The sequence below is a fragment of the Lissotriton vulgaris genome, chromosome 7 (assembly GCF_964263255.1).
Source record: "Lissotriton vulgaris chromosome 7, aLisVul1.2, whole genome shotgun sequence".
Taxonomy (NCBI): Eukaryota; Metazoa; Chordata; class Amphibia; order Caudata; family Salamandridae; genus Lissotriton; species Lissotriton vulgaris.
The window spans coordinates 776944762-776959075 of record NC_141695.1 but is presented as its reverse complement, the minus strand read 5'-3'; the positions used below and the strand labels follow the sequence as shown (position 1 = coordinate 776959075).

The 14314-nt window shown below is 44.2% G+C and overlaps 1 protein-coding gene across 3 annotated transcripts in view; it reads right to left on the bottom strand.

Annotated features, from left to right (window-relative positions):
- The window catches only part of LOC147702398 (uncharacterized), a 53748-nt gene extending 39795 nt beyond the window's left edge, over window positions 1-13953 (bottom strand). Inside the window, exons 1-3 of one of the 3 annotated variants that reach the window (XM_086931012.1) lie at window positions 13828-13933; window positions 11137-11292; window positions 10019-10152 (exon numbers count right to left, since the gene is read on the bottom strand). The gene's annotated coding sequence lies outside the window, so the exon portion shown is untranslated. Of the gene's footprint in view, window positions 1-10018; window positions 10153-11136; window positions 11293-13827 lie in introns of all 3 variants that reach the window. The other 2 variants (XM_086931010.1, XM_086931011.1) reach the window with 2 other exon arrangements.
- Window positions 13954-14314: the final 361 nt, after the last annotated feature.

Below are 14314 nucleotides of genomic sequence, written 5' to 3'. Positions count from 1 at the left end.
CAATTAGTGAGCAGACATAAGTAGGCATAAGCTAAAGAGGAAGGGAGGCATGGTATATTGTTGACTGGGCAGGATAAGCCTGGTACCAATAGTGTAGCGTAAAATGAACAGTGTTATTAAACAAAAGAGAAAAAGTTAAAAAGCTTGGTGCTGGGTACTTTTATGATACGTCTTATGGGTCTACCAGCACAATACTCTTGATAGGTCAAAACGTGTCATTGCTAGCTCTTTCAAATTGTTCACAAAGAAACATTATTTTGCACTTCATGTGTTTAACGCAGTTCTCGCTCTTTTGCTCTGCAAAGCGATGAGAAGAAAGTCTTTCAAATCACGTCATTTGAAAACACACACACAGCCATTTAACATTTCAGCCAGGGCAATGCCAAATACTTTAAACTCACCAGGGCCTGCATATGTTGACTTTCAGCCAAGCACAAAAAGACAGTAAAAAGGTTTGCATGGCGTTCTGCAGTCATACAGACAATTCCAACCCTTCTCTTATAATGGTGTACAGATTCCTCGCTGCACTCCTGGCTCTTCTAATGCACCTCCGCAGGTTGCTAAACGAAACAGCAGGCTGCGCCCACCACGCGGTGGCACTTCACCAGTGCATCTGTTTCTAAGTTTTGAAACCCATTTCACTGGTGAAATTAAATCCTGACTAGAATAAATGTTAGCGTACAGCAGCACCATGAAGTGAGAGAAGGAAAACAGACATAGTGGCTGATGTGTAGTCACTATGGTAACACGTAATTAAATTCGCACATGTGAGCCCCCTACTAAAAGTATGTGCCAGGAGTTGCTGATACAATTGTGCCACAGCATCCTGTCTGCAAGATATCGACGGAGCTCACTTGGGGAGGCTGATCGGTGCTGAGGAAGTTGTTCTGCAAATCACCTTCGGATAAAGTCTGCGCTACATAAAAATGCATTAAATAAAAAAAAAAGATCGTGAAGATAACAAGCCACGCATTCACACTTATCTGTAGAACATTAACAGCGCCAGGGGCTAGATTCCGGGGTTGAGTTTGCCGCCTCCATCCACTAACCACATACACACTCACAACTCGTCACAAGATAGCCACTGGTGTCAAGTTCCCCACAGTACCCTGCTTGGGGAAAGCTCATCTCTAATCATCAACTCTAATCTCAGGGCCACTTGATATGCTAAAGGCAGAGGGCGGCGCATTGTCATTCGAAAGAGGTAATCAGCCTCAATCGGAATGACAATGGGTCTCCTCGGTCTGTTTGAGTTCAGGGAGGGACTGCTGCAGCCTCTGGAGTTCACAGAGAAGTGCAAGCAGCCCCTGGAAGCGAATGAAAAAAGTTTTAAAGTTGGACTATTCTTGCCGTCCCGGGACTCTTTTTTGAAAGCAAGAAGAAGGGGATCGGACTGAACAATTTTTTAGAAGTAGGGGCACGCCGTGCCCACCGATCCCCCCCCCACTTCTACCACTGATTGCTACTGTGTGGCTTCAGCCTGAAGCACCATCGTTTGAAATGTGGCGTGCAAAGTTTTACAATGTATTTAACTTGGAATATAGGCTGTATAGTATTAAATCGATGAGGAAAAAAAATTGGGGGCTCAAATTTGAGGGCTTATGTTGCAACATTTGGACACATCGCTGTGAATAACAACAAACCTATATATTTATGTCATAATTAATGTCTTCTTTTTTTGTTGTATAAATTATGTCTGCATCAATTACTTAATTATTGGTTTGGAAGTATAAACATGCAATGAACTGGAAAAAAAAGCAGCAGCAGCAGCTAGAACAAATACGTTGAGTTAAAAGCATTCCAAATAATTTTTATGAGGCTGCACAGTCATGGGAGGCGACAGTTGTTGAAATTAACACATCATATCTTAAAGAGAATTTAGACCAATTTGTGGATTCAGATATTTATATGGGTAAAATACAAAAAAAGAATAAAGAATAATACATGTTTCTGAACACTTGAAGTTGGCTGAGGAATTGCATGTAAACTCAAAAGAAAAAACTGATTTTTGTACCATACTCAATGAGATGGGCAGAATCTGGATAGCACTGTGAACAAATCTCAGAAAATTAATTGATTTGAAAGATGACTGGGTTCCAAAGTTGGGAGCAAGTTAAAACGAGTCATAACTGCGAGTGATTCTGAATTTGCAGTGACAGCTGAAAGAGTTCGCTTTGCAAAAAGGGCCTTGAGGAGCATTTGTGCATGTTCCTTGGATTCAATAGCATTTTACAAATATTTTCCCAAAGCTTAAAGGAACCAGAAAAGTGGTAGAGAATTGTGACTATTTTGCAGAAGCTATGTGTAGATCTGGATGCGTTGTTTTCAATTACTGTGCCAATAGATTTACGGATTGAGTGCAAGACAAAGACCGGAACAGCAGAGGGAAGGTCCTTGTTTTAAGCTTTCACTGTTTGTCATGAAAAAGTTTACTCAGGTTATTGAACGTTTGAAAGGTACTGTTCCACAGAAACAGGCTACTTGGTCAAAAATCATGAAAGCAACAAAATGCACATAAGCCAGTGCATATTATGAGAAATTGATGCAGATTTAAAGGCAGAAAAGGAGTTGAGAATCCTTCAAAAGAAGGTGTGTCAGGATTTGTTTGCTTATGTTTTTTGTGTGCAACCGAGAATCAGTACTCTTCTTCACCAGAGTGTGATGCGTTGGTACTCAAACTAATTAGATGAAATCCTTGCCTAAGCAAAGTATTGCAGTGAATATAGTGATGCGGAAAAAAACGACAAAGAAAAAGTTGATGGTGGTGCAAACTCAGTTTTTTCAGAAAGGGCTGATGGTAATTTTTATTGAGGGGGTGCAAGGTGGAAATGGTGACTCTGAACACAGAATAAGAAGTTTATCAAAGATTATGTTAACAATATTCAAATGAAATCAGGAGCATCATGTCACATTCGTGGTAGAGAGGGGAACTGGAAAAGGAAATGTAGATTTAGTGTGAAGAGATTTCCAAATAAGTCACAAATAATCCCTTAAATGAATCTCATACAGCAGAATAGCAACTGGCACCATATTTTAACCCCTTCCATGCTGATGACGGCCCCCATCCGTCATGCATTACAGTGCTCGTGTGCTGATGACGGCTGGGGGCCGTCATGAAGCCATTGATTCTTTAAAAGCTCAGCACACGAGAAAAATCGGCCCAGCATGGAAGGGGTTAAAGCCCTTCTGACATTTGTGCAGAATATGCACATTACAAGGCAGTTGAATAGGAATAGGCCTTCAGCCCCAGTCCTACAACAACCTATGCAGAATAATACATCACAATTTCAACCAAATTTAAAATTTCAGCAAATGTGTTCAGTAATAAATGTAAATTTTCCAAAATCTGCAGCTCGACTCAGAGTCCCTTCTGGACCGAATCAAGCACAAATGTCTGTGTCTCAGGGAGAATAGGAAAATTGCATGCTTAGTGCAGCCCCAGAGGAGTCATGATGGTCTATATGTGGAAGGAGAAGTTAATGGCCATCTCACATCAAACCAGTGAAAGCTCTAGACCTACCCATCTTGGGAAAAGAAGTCAAGGTCGAGGAGGGTCCTGATGTAGTCAGTGGCAGGGACCAGTGCAGTGTCTGTTCTGCGTTTGCCATGAAATCCTGATTGTGAGGCGTCAAGAGGTGGTTTAGTTCTAAGTATTTGGTGAGCCGTTGGTGGATAGCCTTCTCGAGTACTTTGGCGGGTAGATGAGTAGAGAGATCAGTCTGTAATTCTTGAGGTAGCTGGGGTCGGCAGAGGGCTTCTTTAGGAGGGGTCCGACTTCAGTGGGCCTCTAATTGTCAGGAAAGGTTGCTGTGGAGATAGAGTTATTGAGAATGCTGGTGAGTTCCGGGTTGATAGGATTGGATCAGAGGTTGAATAGACAGTGGGGGTAGGGATCGGCGGGAGCCCCAGAGTGGATGGATGACGCAATGGCTGGGGTGGTCTGAGGGATGATCGGAAACCAGGTGGTTATTTTGCAGCTGGTGTTCACTAGTTGAGAAAGGTTGTCAAGGATAAGAGTGGTGGGTTGGGGGTCAGTGTTGTGATAGATGGTGGTAATCTTGCTGTGGGAGTAGTCTGAGAGGGTGTTGCAGAGTTCTGGGGAGGGGTCGATGATGGTCTTAGTGGCTGTCGGGTTGGAGAATTCCTTGAAGAGTTCTTTTGTGTGGTTGGCTGAGGTGTCAATGTGGGCTCTCTTGGCTACCTTGATGTGGAGGTAGTAGTTGCTTTGTGAGAAGCTCTTTCGGAGTCCTTGGTCATACGCCAGCGATTCCCGAGTCGGTGCAAGTTGTGTTTGGCAATTGTGAGCTCAGGAGTGTACCATCTCGCTAGCTCAGATGGGTTGTTTGATTTTACTGGTATCAGTAAGACTAATGTATGCCCATTCGGTGACCCAGGAGGTGAAGATCTGGACGACCTGGTCAAGGTCTGCCTTGGGCTCGGGTTGTGAGGTACCGAAGGCCTGCAAACATTGGGTCTCAGTTACCTTGCCGCAGCTCTGGTGGGTGGTGCTTGGAGATGGTGGCTGGTCATTGGAGATGGTAAAGTGGACGGTGTTGTGGTCTGTCCGGGTGAATTCTGTGACGTGGGTAAATTTGATTCTGCGGGTGGAGGTGATGGCATCAAGTGTGTGTCTAGCTTTGTGCCTGGGTTCAGTGATCAGCTGGGTGAAGCTGATGTTCCTAAGGTTCTCCAGGAGGGATGTGGAGTTGGTGTCATTGGTGATGGTGAGGTTTAAATTGAGATCAGAGAGTAGGACGTACTGGAGGGAGTGGATGGCAAGGACGACAATGAGCTTGGAGATGGCCGGTCAGGGTCCCGGGGTTCTGTAAGTGAGGGTGCCTTGCAACCTGGTCTTAGCGTTGGTTTGTAGTCTAGAGTTGAGGTGTTCCATGAGAGGTGGGGGGTCGTCCTCGTTAACAGTGCATCGGATGGCGATGCCCCCGCCGTCTTTGTTGGTGCAGTCTAGGTGAATCATCTGCCATCACAGGTGGCAGTGGCGATGTCTGGGTTCGAGGAGGGGTTTAGTCATGTTTTGTTGATGAAGGTGACATATGGGGAGCAGGCGGTGATGGTATCCCAGATTCCTGTGGTGTGTTTGCAGGATTTATTGGAGCGGTTCTGGGTTGTTTGTAGTCTTATGTCTGGAGGTATTGCGGGTGTCAGTGCGCGCAGGTGGTCCAGAGTCTCAGGAAAAGCGGCAGGTGAAGGGTCCTTTGGTCGACCATGGGGAGGATGTGAAGCAGCTGTTACGGTGTGCAGGGCCAGGAGCTCCTTGGTGGTCTAGCAGAGTATGGTGGGGTGACCAGGGGTCCCAACGCTAGGCGTGGTCCAAGCGCAAACAGGCTTGCCTTTGTTGCGGCTACTGCGCGTGGCTGTGCGGCGGCCTTCATTATCAGTCATGGGAGGAGCAGTGGCAGGAAAGTGGCTTCAGCACGATTCAAATGTAATGCAGACAGTAGCTAGGCAACAAGAGGCAGGACCGCAGAGATGCATCTGGGGGGCTGTGACTGGTCCAGGAGGTCAGGCACTGCTCACCAAGACCTCACTATGTCTGCATTATTAGTTGTGAGAGGGGGGCGTGGCCAGTGGAAGGGGGGTCTTGAATAGCAGAAAAGAGGCATCAGAAGACACAAATGTAATGAGGGCATTATCTAGACAACAAGAGGCAGGCCAGCAGAGATGCGGCTGGGGAACTGTGACAAGAGTCAGGCACCGAGTAAATACTTAATATATCTAGGGTGGTTTGTATCATAAAGGTGGAACTACCATTAATATGGATCTATAGGTCCACAAATAAAATACAAAATTGGTCTGTCCAAGAATGAGAGAAGCGCAAGGCCTGGCAGCAATGTAAACTACTCTAATAAGGCCTATCACTTGTAATTTAGCTAAGAAAACTTCTTGTCCTCAATGTGCAGAAGTCAGTGGCAGAACTTTGGTCCTTAGGCCTAGATCATGTTCCAGCACTGTCACCCTCGTGGGAGCCAGATAACAAGATAAGAGGATGAGCTCAAACCCCGAGAGGCTAGGCTTTTCTGAGAAGGGATGCATGCAACATGACCTGCATGGTACCAACAGATGGACTGCAGGACATTGATGCAAGCCTCAGCAGAAGGCAGCAGGGGGACAAAAAACATACTGGGATTGTTGGATTTGGCCCTTTTTGGAGGTTCACCCCAAAACGTTACGCATTTCTCCCAGCCTTTTTCTCTGTGTAGTGTTAGTGGTTTTAGGAAGCTGGGCACTTGAGCCCTGTGGTCCAGTGTAAAATGTGTGTGCTCTCTGTTACATTTAGTGGGAGTGAGAGTGGCCTGCCCTCCGATATGAATGCTGGGGGTGTTATGAGAGTAACAGTTTGGTCAAGTCTGGTATGTATGAAATTGTGACAATAAATGCTTCGCAATGGTGTGCGCAGATTTATTATGACTTGTGACTTTTGAGAACTAAGTTTTATGGTGGTATAAGTAAAGGGGCTGTGACCCCATGAAATTGTTCAGTTCCATGGCACTCTTCTAGGATGATGTGCTGTTCCTGATCCTGCTGGGGCATGCTGCTGCTGGGGCCCAGGGGGCACTGCCATGAGGGCTTGCCTCCCTGGGCCCTGCATTGCCCCCTTGATTGCTGAGGACTTTTGCTTTTGGAGCTATGGCTCCCTGCGCCCTGTGAGCGCTATATTTTAATTATTTCCCGGAGGAAGAACGTGTTACTTCTGGATGCCAAGACGAACCACTGTCTGTGTAACTAGAGGGAAAGGACTTTGAAACATTCATCCATCTTGCTGAAGCAACTACCCGAAGGCCTGATTTGAGCTTGGTTCCTGCTGAAGTCTCAGGGACATTAGACTTCACCCATCAGCTGTCCGGATTCCTATTTAAGGGGAATTCTGCTCTCAGGTGAGGCCTATGTTGAGAATTCCAGAGCCTCTGGTTCTACTGCGGGGAACACTGGCTGAAAGTCATCATTATCGCTACTAGGGGCCGAAGCTGAGGAGCTGTTGCCGCTGGGAGCCCGCATTTGCCTGTGTTACCAAAGTCATCGTTAGTGCTATTGTGGGCCGCTGCAGCTGAGGAGCTGTGGCTGCTGTGTGCCCGCATTTGCCGTCCTAAGGGAATCATGGCTATTGTGGGCCGCTGCAACTGTGGATCTGTGGCCGCTGAGTGTCCGCTTTTGCCGCCCTACGAGAATCATCACTATCGCTATCGTGGGCCGCTGCAGCTGAGGAGCTGTGCCGCTGAGTTCCCACATTTGCCATCCCAAGAGAATCATCCGTACCGCTATTGTGGGCCGCTGCTGCCGAGGAGCTGTGCCTCTGAGTGCCCGCATTCGCCGTACTACAAAAATCATTGCTATCGCTGTTGTGAGTCAGTGCAGCGGAGAAGCTGTGCCGCTGAGTGCCCGCCTTTAAGCCCCATACTTTCACAGCTGTGCAGCACTTAGTGCCAGCTGCAACGTTTAGGCCTGCGCAATTGCGCACATGGATTCTGCTGCATTGGCAGCCGCCCTCACACTCTGGACATAGGGCATTTTGAGCCCCTTTGAGAAGGCCAGTTGGCCAGGGGGACTGTTAGGTTTGTAGGGCGCCAGGCCCTAATGTGATGCATGTGGTGCTAGGAAATGTGATTTATATAGTATGATTTACGCACCCTGTTTTATGCCTCTAAATGTGGTTTATGATTAAGAGGGGTTGCATACTGTATTTATGTTTGAGTTATCCTTTACTGTGGTTTATGCTAGTGAGATTATTTCCCAAAGGTGAGTTATGCTTAGGAGGTTATGGTCTAATATGTTTAGGCTTATGAGGTTGGCGCAGGATATATTTCACACCTAATGTGATACTGCGCATAATATGATTTATGTTACAGGATGATGCAGAGTCCAGTGTTTGCCAGTAATTACTGGTTGTGTTCTCTGTTTATTATATGTTCTCCATTTACTATCTTTACTAAGGGATGGTTCTGACAGTGGTCCAAGTAGCCCGGTCATATGTATATAATCCCCTGTAAACATTGCCCAGTGCCAGTTGGCACAGTGTAAATTGTGTGATTACTATTCTAATGTGTTTTATGATAATACAAAAGCTATTTTTGATATAAGCTTGTGTGGAGTTCTTTTTGTGGTGTGCCTAGTATGTTGTTGCTGTGTGTGTTGCGCATATGCTTTACACATGGCCTCCGGAATAAGCCTGACTGCTCATGCCAAGCTACCAAGGGTGTGAGCAGGGGTTATCTTTGGCGTGTAACTCCCTTGCCCGGACTAGAGTGGTGGTTTCTGCCTGGCTTAGGGTCAAGCCCTAGCCAACCAGAAATCCAATTTCTAACAGGGATGTAGTCATACCATAAGTTATGGTGCAAAGCCAACCAAGTCCCACACTAACAACAATAAACCTCTGCATAGAGTATAACCCAAACAAAATAAGAGTGCTCCACTCAATCAGGCCATTTCCTAAAAAGAGCAATGACGGTCGATGACACAGGTGATACGTGTGACATCTCAACTTCGATGCCAACGTGACATGAGAACAGATCACACAAGCCGGAAACGGAAGAGAAAGCTAGAAATAGCAATAAGAAATGAGAAACCATCAAGATTCAGGAATTAGAGGACATAATTAGGTTGAATTCCAAACATCGATCTTTGGCCAAGTAAGCAGGGTAACAAGTTAGGAAGAGGCATCAAAGAGGGATTTTTTTGATTTTCTCAGACTAATTTCATGTTTTGTTTGCCCACTATATCCAAGTACATGAAAAACTATGCCCGCCTCTACTCTTGAATGATGCATGCCAGACAATATAGCCTTGCAAGTATGTGGTTGATGATATTGCGGTGATTGCATGGATTTACACACTATTTCATTCATTGGTTAACAAATGTTATTCGAATAGGACGGTACAACCAATTCTAATGCCTTAAAACACTAGTCGCACAGTAAGCGGGTGATTCTATTAAAAACTAACAAGGTTACAGAATACACTGTGTATTCAATATGAAAAAGGGCCCCAAATGAGCACTTTTAGTAGTAGAAAAATAAGACTCTGTGGTTACTGGGTAATGGATATTTAAATGTGCACTTTTAAAATCACATTATTACGCCTAATAAGGAGATGGGTTTTTGTGCGGTGTCCACTACATGTTTTAGATCACAAAAGCATAAGCTGTATATGAATAATAAAACGGTCTTTCTTAATCCTACAGATATTGTACTGGGGCAAAACCTCAGCCGGTGGCATACATGAGAGAGTGTGGTTGCATGAAAATTGGAATTACCTCTAATTAAGAGAAAAACATATCATAGACCACTACTCTCCCTTTGTAACAAATAGAAGGATTGTGGACTTGATCCTGAAGAAAGCCAACTTATCTTTTCAGGCAACAAATTGGCTGGAACACGTAGACTCGTGGATGATCGAGATAACATATCTTGTAGCATAGCTATCGATTTTTAAATTTTATTAGGGGACCCTTATTATAAACTCAAAGTTATTCCATCAGTCACCACTAGGTAATTTTATTTTTCGATACCTCCATAATGTAGAAAGTGCTTCATGGTGATCAAGGTTGAGACCACCGGACACATTAGGTGCCTTGGTGAGGACTCGATATTAAGCACAACACTAACAATAATAGAGGGTGAGAGTCCCTTTAAAATCAAGAAGAATGCCCCTCTACTATAGACAAGAGACAAGACTATGGTTGGAGTGTGTTCCTCTCTGTTGATATAGCATGTATATATATTTGGGAAGTAAAGTCAATACATTGCATCTCTTCTCATTTCCTCCATTTTTATTTCAGACAAGACCAACCCACACACAGATAGCACTCTCTTGATAACCCATTATAGTCGCTAAACATTCTTCCACCATAACCCTCAAGCACAGACTTGAGCTGCCCACTGTCTGCGTGACACTACCACCCCCAGCCTCCCAAATCAACAGTAAGATGCAGACTTGACCAGATGGACGATGGGTATAGAGTAAATTAAAATATAGAATTACTGGCAACTCCAAAGGGTAGTACTTACTTACAGAATGATGTATTTCTGCCCCGCTTTGATTGAGAACAGGGGTTCGTGCAGCAGCAGCAGAAAAGAAATAGAATGCTTGGTGCAGTTCCTGAACTGATGGCTACTTTCTGCTCTTTAGGCTTTGACTTTTGCTGCAAGTGATAATAACGTGTTATAAAGATGTAAACAGCAGGTTGTATTATTACTCAGTTTAATGGTATTCACTTTACCAACTCAGAACGATATATGCTAAGTCAGCCTTACCTGGATTCAAACTTGGTACCTGTGGAGCTCTGCACACTACTGCTCTACACATGGCAGAAAGATAGAAGAGAACAACATCCTCACTCTAATGTCTCTGCATAAATGGTAAATCAGCATAGCAAGACAACCCCTTAAGCCAAGCCTACTAGGGACTACGTAACTGCTACATGTCATAAAGTGTCAATAACACTAAGCGCACTGAAACTTGTTGGCCAATACTTGCAATGTGAATTATGAACTACATATCCTAGAATGATGTGTGATACTAGCCATTAAAACAAACTTGCAGAAAGACACCGTCAAACCACAATCTGCCTTGCTGACTCCTATGCACTATAAACCACTCCCTGGCTTAGTGGGAATGCAAGAGAGACCTATGCCCTCTTCAAGCCAGCCTGGCCACTTCTGGCACAGTGATGGAGCATGGTTTCACACGTGAAGAAACTTGCTTGAACTCAGCCCTCTCAAAATAACATGCAACTTATTAACCAACATTTTTTGTGATTGCTAAAACCGCACTACACAACATTTCTAGTATCAAGGGGAAGCTTTTCTATGTGCTTTTACTAACAGTAACCCTAGTGTATTAAAATGGCCACCCAAAAAAATGCAGGAAACCTTTGCGCATGCGTCTACTGCATTCTAAGTAGTATAACGTACTCTGCTTTTGGTGGGAATTTCTTGCAGCTGCGCAGTAGTGTTGAAAATGGCCGCTTCAAACTTCACATACTAATGCATATGCTTTGCTTGAACTAACCCTTGTTTGTTCTGCTTAACCATTAATGCTATAGTTAAATTAAAGTAATGGGGCTAGAGTACAAATAAGTGGTGTACAGTGCATTCATTTATTTTTGTATTCTAATGTGTCTTACTTTAACTTTGCTGATAGCTCGTATTTGGGCCTGAAGGGAATCGCAAACTCCATTTTGAAACACTAGGACATGCGCAGATGACATCGAAATCCTCGAAGCGTTGACATTGAACAGATGCCAGTTCCCATCTTTCCGAGACGTTCGTGGGAAACTTGCCTAGTGACCCGAAGCAAGAGGAGAGAAAGCGCAGAACTTTATACATTGTATATTAAATTAAATTAAATGATATTGCTGGGAGGAATAAAAATGCATGGGAAAGTAAATTATGGGCGGAAACCTGAATCAATTGGTATCAATGCAAATTACTTCATACTGGTATGGTGTGATGACCTCTCCTCGTCTTTCTGACCAATCAAATGAAGGGAACACATAGAATTTTCAACATTAGGGGGTGGTACACACTCTGAAATGGTATAATTAAGGTAGGCTTGGTCAGTTAGATTGTCCGACTTGTCACAGACCTGTCACTGATCCAACGTATGCTGGAGAATCGTGGTTGTCGCAGACCTCAGAGGGCCTGTCGAGCACTCTGAAAGAAGAATCGGGAAATTGCTGACGGAGGAGACTGTCAACCAGAAGGGATTTCGAGAGTAGCCGCAGAGACGGGTGTGACGCTGGCATTGCACTTAGCGGACGTTACCTGTACTGTCTTGCACCTGTCCTGTCCTGTTGGCACCTGATTAGTCGGGAGCCTTTTCTTGTCCCAGCCCTTGGCCAGGGTTGGTCCTCGTACCATTCTAGGTCAATATAATCTGTGTGGTATGTCCTTGTACCGTTTTCCCTTTCCACCCTTCCCAGGTACCAATGTTTAAAACTATTTGCTTGAAGTCTCAGAAGACTTTTCTTTTGCATTAATAATTATTTTCTTACTTGAAAAATCCCAGATTGCATTGCTTTTGTTCTTGACTCATAAAATATTGCATAGATAAAGTGTTTAAAACGTTCCTGAGTCTGTGGTTATTTTATGAAGGTAAAATGTTATTCTCTACCTATTAATCTAATTCCCTTGATCCTTAGATTTAGGACTTAGATGACAAGGGTTTGGTAAGTCATGATGTACAGGTATAAGTCCTAAGGTGAATAAAACTCTGATAGGCAGGAAGTTAAGTTGGATTACTGGTTCAAAGTGTGAATGTTTAAGGGCCCAGGTGAGTATGATAAACTGAGCCGGTAAACACGCGCCATCAACAGCATCACTGCAACTGCACTTTTCCCCAAAAAAAAACGTAAACAAAAAGCACCAAATGTCACTAGGGAAATCAACATGAAAGTTTTTATTCATGCATCAGTTTGTGCAGCACACAAAGATCTAGCTAATAGACTGTTTATCTCTGGTCAATCGGGTGCATTCCGGCGGGCAGCCTATCTCCAGCTTGAAGCGCCAGGTTTCAAGCAAGCAAGAACTCTCAAACAACATGTCTAAAATAGCCTTCTCCTCTTGATTGAGACGATCACCTCTTTCCAGAACCGTCAAGAGGGAGCTCAAAATCTTACTTTCCCGACAACATTTTCCAATGGCAATATACTGTGGCTGCAAAAACTGAATGCAGCTAAACTGTATACCGCTATGTTTTAGAGTTTTGTGTGTAGACAGTTTTGGTTTTTCTAGTTTCATGACCGTTGGTCTTCAAGGTGGACCCATGCAATACCACTCTGTATAGGTAGGAGATGCTATGGCCGTGGTCTAGTGGCTAGAGTTGCACTTTAGAACCTGGGAACCCAGGTTTTAATCTTGGCTTGGGTTTAATATCCTGTGATTCTGAGCAAGACACTTAATCTGCCTGTGCCATGAAATATATTTGTGTAATGCCCACTTGATGTACATATCCTACTCAGATCCCAATGCACCATATCCAACTTGATCTACACGATCGGCTTGCTTCTCACCCCATGTAATATACAGAGCTTCGCTGCTTCCTAGTTAGAGTTACTCTCTATAAATACTAATACATACTGTACAGGTGGAACGAGAGGCGGTAAAAGAATGACTATCTCCAATGCACTATGCATGAAGAATCTGTATCGTGGTCGTAATAGAAAGACTACCTTCAAACCATTTTGAGGGAAAAATCAATGTCCTATTGTTCTAGGTATGCATGCTTTCCTTCTCTCACTTACCTGTAAAGCACTCCGTTGCCTCGGTGCGTCAAGCAAAATTACTAAAAAACAAACGCACCCTCCCTGGTTTTTTTTACATTTGTTTTCGAATACAAACACCTCAGCTGTGTATCAAACTGAAAAAAATGGTGCTACCCAAATGACCTGTGAGTTCACTTCTTTCTAAGTTCTGCTTCCCTCCATTCCCAATGAACAGAACCGAAAGCACAGTTCGTAAACAAACCTCGTCCTCTTATTTCGGTATGAAGAGCAGAATAGGTGCCATGAGCATACAGACACAAAGCCGACGTTAGCCAACCTTTGAACAGCACTTTTTGCCATTGTTGGATAACGTCCAAAGACTCAGCTGCATCTTTCGCCGTAAACAGCACAACACGCACTTCCATCCGCAGCAAAAATCGCGCAGCACACACAAACACCTCAACACTCCGTCATCCCTCACAGTGACACGCATCTAGCAACTCGCTTTTCCCTTTATACATAAAAATCGCATAAGCACACAGCTCTTTTCTTCTCCGGGTTACGGTGATGGTTATACCAGAGAGGAAAATGCCTAGATAATGGACTGCTTACCCCAGAGCAATGCGTCATTCCAATCTAGCACTTTGGAAAATAGATTTTCATTCTAGTACATGCTGAGGAAACTGTCAGCTGCTTTCTCCTACCGCCTCTCCCTGCCCTCTCTCCGCTTCCTGTTCCGGGTCATAAGGGGGAGGCGAGAGCATGCAGGATTGGAAAATTGCACTTCCGTTACAGGCCGAAACAAAGACTGAAAGAATTACGAAAACAGGAAGCGCGGCTGCAGAGAACAGCACTAGCACCGCTTCGTTATGTTATCAAATTGCATAATGAAAACGCCAGTGCATCTTTGGCAATGGGAAGAGTGGTGCATTGTTTTGTGATTGCTCATTTTAGGCGTGCAATTGCAGTTGTATTCCCTTCTGTTTTTAGTATCAAATAACGAAGATTTGAGAACAGCGGTGTAAGGCTACTTTTTAGTAAGGTGTTATTCTTTGCGCATTTTTTAAAGGCGTCTATACTTCCGCCCATGTTACTTTAT